The following is a 5,000-nucleotide window of genomic DNA, read 5'->3' as shown; positions in this document are numbered from 1 at the left end:
AACTAGGCCCGACACTGCTTAGCTTCTGAGATCAGACGAGATCAGGCGCATTCAGTGTGGTGTGGCCGTAGGCTCTGGGCCTAGTGAGTGTTGTACTTTTAAGCATCTAGTCGGCTAGACCTTGCAGTTTTAAAAGGCAATTGAGAAAGGGCTCACTTCCTGAACTTGGAGCACAAAAAAGCCTACAGCACCTGGTATTCCCAGGCGGTCTCCCATCCAGGTACTAACTAGGCCTGACACTGCTTAACTTCCGAGATCGGGTGCATTCAGTGTGGTGTGGCCATAGGCTCTAGGAATGCTAAGAATATTACTCTTATGCATTTGCATTTAGTAAGCTAAGCCATGCAGCCACTTGCAACATGATACCACGCTCATCGCTCGATCAGGCTCGATCAGGCGAGATATATAAGACTGGTGGGCCCATTCAGGACTCCTATGTCTGGTAGGATAACTTTAATTCATCCATCCTGTGTCTGTTGCAGGGAGGTGGAGAGAACAATCAACACAATAATGGTTTTCTTTCATGCCTCTTGAAGGACTCAATATTCTCTGTACTGCATTACATGTGAAAGTCGATTTATTACCCATGAACACACTGCCTGTATGCTAATTCTATGTAAAAAGGTAGCTCCAGCCCTCATGATGTTGTCCAACATTTCCGCTATAAAACGGGATACAATTATTTTGGAAACATACCAAATTTGAAAAATAATTGAGAAGTTGCGCAATTACTAATCATGGAGCACAAAAAAGCCTACAGCACCTGGTATTCCCAGGCAGTCTCCCATCCAGGTACTAACTAGGCCTGACCCTGCTTAGCTTCCGAGATCGGGCACATTCAGTGTGGTGTGGCCGTAGGCTCTGGGCCTAGTGAGTTTTGTACTTTTAAGCATCTAGTCGGCTAGACCTTGCAGTTTTGAAAGGCAATTGTGAAATGGCTCACTTCCTGAACTTGGAGCACAAAAAAGCCTACAGCACCTGGTATTCCCAGGTGGTCTCCCATCCAGGTACTAACTAGGCCCGACACTGCTTAGCTTCCGAGATCAGACGAGATCGGGCGCAATCAGTGTGGTGTGGCCGTAGGCTCTGGGCCTAGTGAGTTTTGTACTTTTAAGCATCTAGTCAGCTAGACCTTGCAGTTTTGAAAGGCAATTGAGAAATGGCTCACTTCCTGAACTTGGAGCACAAAAAAGCCTACAGCACCTGGTATTCCCAGGCGGTCTCCCATCCAGGTACTAACGAGGCCCGACACTGCTTAGCTTCCGAGATCAGACGAGATCGGGCGCATTCAGTGTGGTGTGGCCGTAGGCTCTGGTTCTTGTGAGTTTTGTACTTTTAAGCATCTAGTCGGCTAGACCTTGCAGTTTTGAAAGGCAATTGAGAAATGGCTCACTTCCTGAACTTGGAGTACAAAAAAGCCTACAGCACCTGGTATTCCCAGGCGGTCTTCCATCCACGTACTAACTAGGCCCGACACTGCTTAGCTTCTGAGATCAGACGAGATCAGGCACATTCAGTGTGGTGTGGCCGTAGGCTCTGGGCCTAGTGAGTTTTGTACTTTTAAGCATCTAGTCGGCTAGACCTTGCAGTTTTAAAAGGCAATTGAGAAAGGGCTCACTTCCTGAACTTGGAGCACAAAAAAGCCTACAGCACCTGGTATTCCCAGGCGGTCTCCCATCCAGGTACTAACTAGGCCTGACACTGCTTAACTTCCGAGATCAGTCGAGATCGGGTGCATTCAGTGTGGTGTGGCCGTAGGCTCTAGGAATGCTAAGAATATTACTCTTATGCATTTGCATTTAGTAAGCTAAGCCATGCAGCCACTTGCAACATGATACCACGCTCATCGCTCGATCAGGCTCGATCAGGCGAGATATATAAGACTGGTGGGCCCATTCAGGACTCCTATGTCTGGTAGGATAACTTTAATTCATCCATCCTGTGTCTGTTGCAGGGAGGTGGAGAGAACAATCAACACAATAATGGTTTTCTTTCATGCCTCTTGAAGGACTCAATATTCTCTGTACTGCATTACATGTGAAAGTCGATTTATTACCCATGAACACACTAACTGTATGCTAATTCTATGTAAAAAGGTAGCTCCAGCCCTCATGATGTTGTCCAACATTTCCGCTATAAAACGGGATACAATTATTTTGGAAACATACCAAATTTGAAAAATAATTGAGAAGTTGCGCAATTACTAATCATGGAGCACAAAAAAGCCTACAGCACCTGGTATTCCCAGGCAGTCTCCCATCCAGGTACTAACTAGGCCTGACCCTGCTTAGCTTCCGAGATCGGGCACATTCAGTGTGGTGTGGCTGTAGGCTCTGGGCCTAGTGAGTTTTGTACTTTTAAGCATCTAGTCGGCTAGACCTTGCAGTTTTAAAAGGCAATTGAGAAAGGGCTCACTTCCTGAACTTGGAGCACAAAAAAGCCTACAGCACCTGGTATTCCCAGGCGGTCTCCCATCCAGGTACTAACTAGGCCTGACACTGCTTAACTTCCGAGATCAGAAGAGATCGGGTGCATTCAGTGTGGTGTGGCCGTAGGCTCTAGGAATGCTAAGAATATTACTCTTATGCATTTGCATTTAGTAAGCTAAGCCATGCAGCCACTTGCAACATGATACCACGCTCATCGCTCGATCAGGCTCGATCAGGCGAGATATATAAGACTGGTGGGCCCATTCAGGACTCCTATGTCTGGTAGGATAACTTTAATTCATCCATCCTGTGTCTGTTGCAGGGAGGTGGAGAGAACAATCAACACAATAATGGTTTTCTTTCATGCCTCTTGAAGGACTCAATATTCTCTGTACTGCATTACATGTGAAAGTCGATTTATTACCCATGAAGACACTGCCTGTATGCTAATTCTATGTAAAAAGGTAGCTCCAGCCCTCATGATGTTGTCCAACATTTCCGCTATAAAACGGGATACAATTATTTTGGAAACATACCAAATTTGAAAAATAATTGAGAAGTTGCGCAATTACTAATCATGGAGCACAAAAAAGCCTACAGCACCTGGTATTCCCAGGCAGTCTCCCATCCAGGTACTAACTAGGCCTGACCCTGCTTAGCTTCCGAGATCGGGCACATTCAGTGTGGTGTGGCCGTAGGCTCTGGGCCTAGTGAGTTTTGTACTTTTAAGCATCTAGTCGGCTAGACCTTGCAGTTTTGAAAGGCAATTGTGAAATGGCTCACTTCCTGAACTTGGAGCACAAAAAAGCCTACAGCACCTGGTATTCCCAGGTGGTCTCCCATCCAGGTACTAACTAGGCCCGACACTGCTTAGCTTCCGAGATCAGACGAGATCGGGCGCAATCAGTGTGGTGTGGCCGTAGGCTCTGGGCCTAGTGAGTTTTGTACTTTTAAGCATCTAGTCAGCTAGACCTTGCAGTTTTGAAAGGCAATTGAGAAATGGCTCACTTCCTGAACTTGGAGCACAAAAAAGCCTACAGCACCTGGTATTCCCAGGCGGTCTCCCATCCAGGTACTAACGAGGCCCGACACTGCTTAGCTTCCGAGATCAGACGAGATCGGGCGCAATCAGTGTGGTGTGGCCGTAGGCTCTGGGCCTAGTGAGTTTTGTACTTTTAAGCATCTAGTCAGCTAGACCTTGCAATTTTGAAAGGCAATTGAGAAATGGCTCACTTCCTGAACTTGGAGCACAAAAAAGCCTACAGCACCTGGTATTCCCAGGCGGTCTCCCATCCAGGTACTAACGAGGCCCGACACTGCTTAGCTTCCGAGATCAGACGAGATCGGGCGCATTCAGTGTGGTGTGGCCGTAGGCTCTGGTTCTTGTGAGTTTTGTACTTTTAAGCATCTAGTCGGCTAGACCTTGCAGTTTTGAAAGGCAATTGAGAAATGGCTCACTTCCTGAACTTGGAGTACAAAAAAGCCTACAGCACCTGGTATTCCCAGGCGGTCTTCCATCCAGGTACTAACTAGGCCCGACACTGCTTAGCTTCTGAGATCAGACGAGATCAGGCACATTCAGTGTGGTGTGGCCGTAGGCTCTGGGCCTAGTGAGTTTTGTACTTTTAAGCATCTAGTCGGCTAGACCTTGCAGTTTTAAAAGGCAATTGAGAAAGGGCTCACTTCCTGAACTTGGAGCACAAAAAAGCCTACAGCACCTGGTATTCCCAGGCAGTCTCCCATCCAGGTACTAACTAGGCCTGACACTGCTTAACTTCCGAGATCAGTCGAGATCGGGTGCATTCAGTGTGGTGTGGCCGTAGGCTCTAGGAATGCTAAGAATATTACTCTTATGCATTTGCATTTAGTAAGCTAAGCCATGCAGCCACTTGCAACATGATACCACGCTCATCGCTCGATCAGGCTCGATCAGGCGAGATATATAAGACTGGTGGGCCCATTCAGGACTCCTATGTCTGGTAGGATAACTTTAATTCATCCATCCTGTGTCTGTTGCAGGGAGGTGGAGAGAACAATCAACACAATAATGGTTTTCTTTCATGCCTCTTGAAGGACTCAATATTCTCTGTACTGCATTACATGTGAAAGTTGATTTATTACCCATGAACACACTACCTGTATGCTAATTCTATGTAAAAAGGTAGCTCCAGCCCTCATGATGTTGTCCAACATTTCCGCTATAAAACGGGATACAATTATTTTGGAAACATACCAAATTTGAAAAATAATTGAGAAGTTGCGCAATTACTAATCATGGAGCACAAAAAAAGCCTACAGCACCTGGTATTCCCAGGCAGTCTCCCATCCAGGTACTAACTAGGCCCGACCCTGCTTAGCTTCCGAGATCGGGCGCATTCAGTGTGGTGTGGCCGTAGGCTCTGGGCCTAGTGAGTTTGTACTTTTAAGCATCTAGTCGGCTAGACCTTGCAGTTTTGAAAGGCAATTGTGAAATGGCTCACTTCCTGAACTTGGAGCACAAAAAAGCCTACAGCACCTGGTATTCCCAGGTGGTCTCCCATCCAGGTACTAACTAGGCCCGACACTGCTTAG

At 46.8% G+C, this 5,000-nt stretch overlaps 12 non-coding genes and 5 pseudogenes across 12 annotated transcripts in view; all 17 read right to left on the bottom strand.

Annotated features, from left to right (window-relative positions):
- LOC138540031 (5S ribosomal RNA) overlaps positions 1-73 on the bottom strand; it is a 119-nt gene extending 46 nt beyond the window's left edge. Inside the window, exon 1 of the ribosomal RNA XR_011288090.1 lies at positions 1-73. This exon is cut by the window's left edge and continues 46 nt beyond it. This is a non-coding gene — a ribosomal RNA (5S ribosomal RNA).
- Positions 74-179: 106 nt separating this feature from the next.
- On the bottom strand, positions 180-288 carry LOC138542874 (5S ribosomal RNA; annotated as a pseudogene).
- A 463-nt stretch (positions 289-751) lies between these two features.
- LOC138546087 (5S ribosomal RNA) lies at positions 752-860 on the bottom strand (annotated as a pseudogene).
- A 106-nt stretch (positions 861-966) lies between these two features.
- Positions 967-1,085, bottom strand: LOC138547619 (5S ribosomal RNA). The gene has a single exon (XR_011291452.1). It is a non-coding gene; the product is annotated as a 5S ribosomal RNA (ribosomal RNA).
- Positions 1,086-1,191: 106 nt separating this feature from the next.
- LOC138549927 (5S ribosomal RNA) lies at positions 1,192-1,310 on the bottom strand. Its single transcript, XR_011293696.1, has one exon. It is a non-coding gene; the product is annotated as a 5S ribosomal RNA (ribosomal RNA).
- Positions 1,311-1,416: 106 nt separating this feature from the next.
- Positions 1,417-1,535, bottom strand: LOC138541889 (5S ribosomal RNA). Its single transcript, XR_011289884.1, has one exon. It is a non-coding gene; the product is annotated as a 5S ribosomal RNA (ribosomal RNA).
- A 106-nt stretch (positions 1,536-1,641) lies between these two features.
- On the bottom strand, positions 1,642-1,760 carry LOC138538369 (5S ribosomal RNA). The gene has a single exon (XR_011286472.1). It is a non-coding gene; the product is annotated as a 5S ribosomal RNA (ribosomal RNA).
- A 463-nt stretch (positions 1,761-2,223) lies between these two features.
- On the bottom strand, positions 2,224-2,332 carry LOC138546633 (5S ribosomal RNA; annotated as a pseudogene).
- A 106-nt stretch (positions 2,333-2,438) lies between these two features.
- Positions 2,439-2,557, bottom strand: LOC138550986 (5S ribosomal RNA). Its single transcript, XR_011294726.1, has one exon. It is a non-coding gene; the product is annotated as a 5S ribosomal RNA (ribosomal RNA).
- Positions 2,558-3,020: 463 nt separating this feature from the next.
- Positions 3,021-3,129, bottom strand: LOC138546086 (5S ribosomal RNA; annotated as a pseudogene).
- A 106-nt stretch (positions 3,130-3,235) lies between these two features.
- LOC138547618 (5S ribosomal RNA) lies at positions 3,236-3,354 on the bottom strand. Its single transcript, XR_011291451.1, has one exon. It is a non-coding gene; the product is annotated as a 5S ribosomal RNA (ribosomal RNA).
- Positions 3,355-3,460: 106 nt separating this feature from the next.
- On the bottom strand, positions 3,461-3,579 carry LOC138536939 (5S ribosomal RNA). Its single transcript, XR_011285095.1, has one exon. It is a non-coding gene; the product is annotated as a 5S ribosomal RNA (ribosomal RNA).
- A 106-nt stretch (positions 3,580-3,685) lies between these two features.
- LOC138549926 (5S ribosomal RNA) lies at positions 3,686-3,804 on the bottom strand. Its single transcript, XR_011293695.1, has one exon. It is a non-coding gene; the product is annotated as a 5S ribosomal RNA (ribosomal RNA).
- Positions 3,805-3,910: 106 nt separating this feature from the next.
- LOC138539591 (5S ribosomal RNA) lies at positions 3,911-4,029 on the bottom strand. The gene has a single exon (XR_011287655.1). It is a non-coding gene; the product is annotated as a 5S ribosomal RNA (ribosomal RNA).
- A 106-nt stretch (positions 4,030-4,135) lies between these two features.
- LOC138541747 (5S ribosomal RNA) lies at positions 4,136-4,254 on the bottom strand. The gene has a single exon (XR_011289746.1). It is a non-coding gene; the product is annotated as a 5S ribosomal RNA (ribosomal RNA).
- A 464-nt stretch (positions 4,255-4,718) lies between these two features.
- Positions 4,719-4,827, bottom strand: LOC138543366 (5S ribosomal RNA; annotated as a pseudogene).
- Positions 4,828-4,932: 105 nt separating this feature from the next.
- The window catches only part of LOC138547706 (5S ribosomal RNA), a 119-nt gene continuing 51 nt past the window's right edge, over positions 4,933-5,000 (bottom strand). The window contains exon 1 of the ribosomal RNA XR_011291537.1: positions 4,933-5,000. This exon is cut by the window's right edge and continues 51 nt beyond it. This is a non-coding gene — a ribosomal RNA (5S ribosomal RNA).

The sequence above is a fragment of the Ambystoma mexicanum genome, unplaced genomic scaffold (genome assembly GCF_040938575.1).
Source record: "Ambystoma mexicanum isolate Mex_15411 unplaced genomic scaffold, UKY_AmexF1_1 Mex_scaf10, whole genome shotgun sequence".
Classification (NCBI taxonomy): Eukaryota; Metazoa; Chordata; class Amphibia; order Caudata; family Ambystomatidae; genus Ambystoma; species Ambystoma mexicanum.
This window is presented reverse-complemented; position numbering and strand designations above follow the sequence as displayed.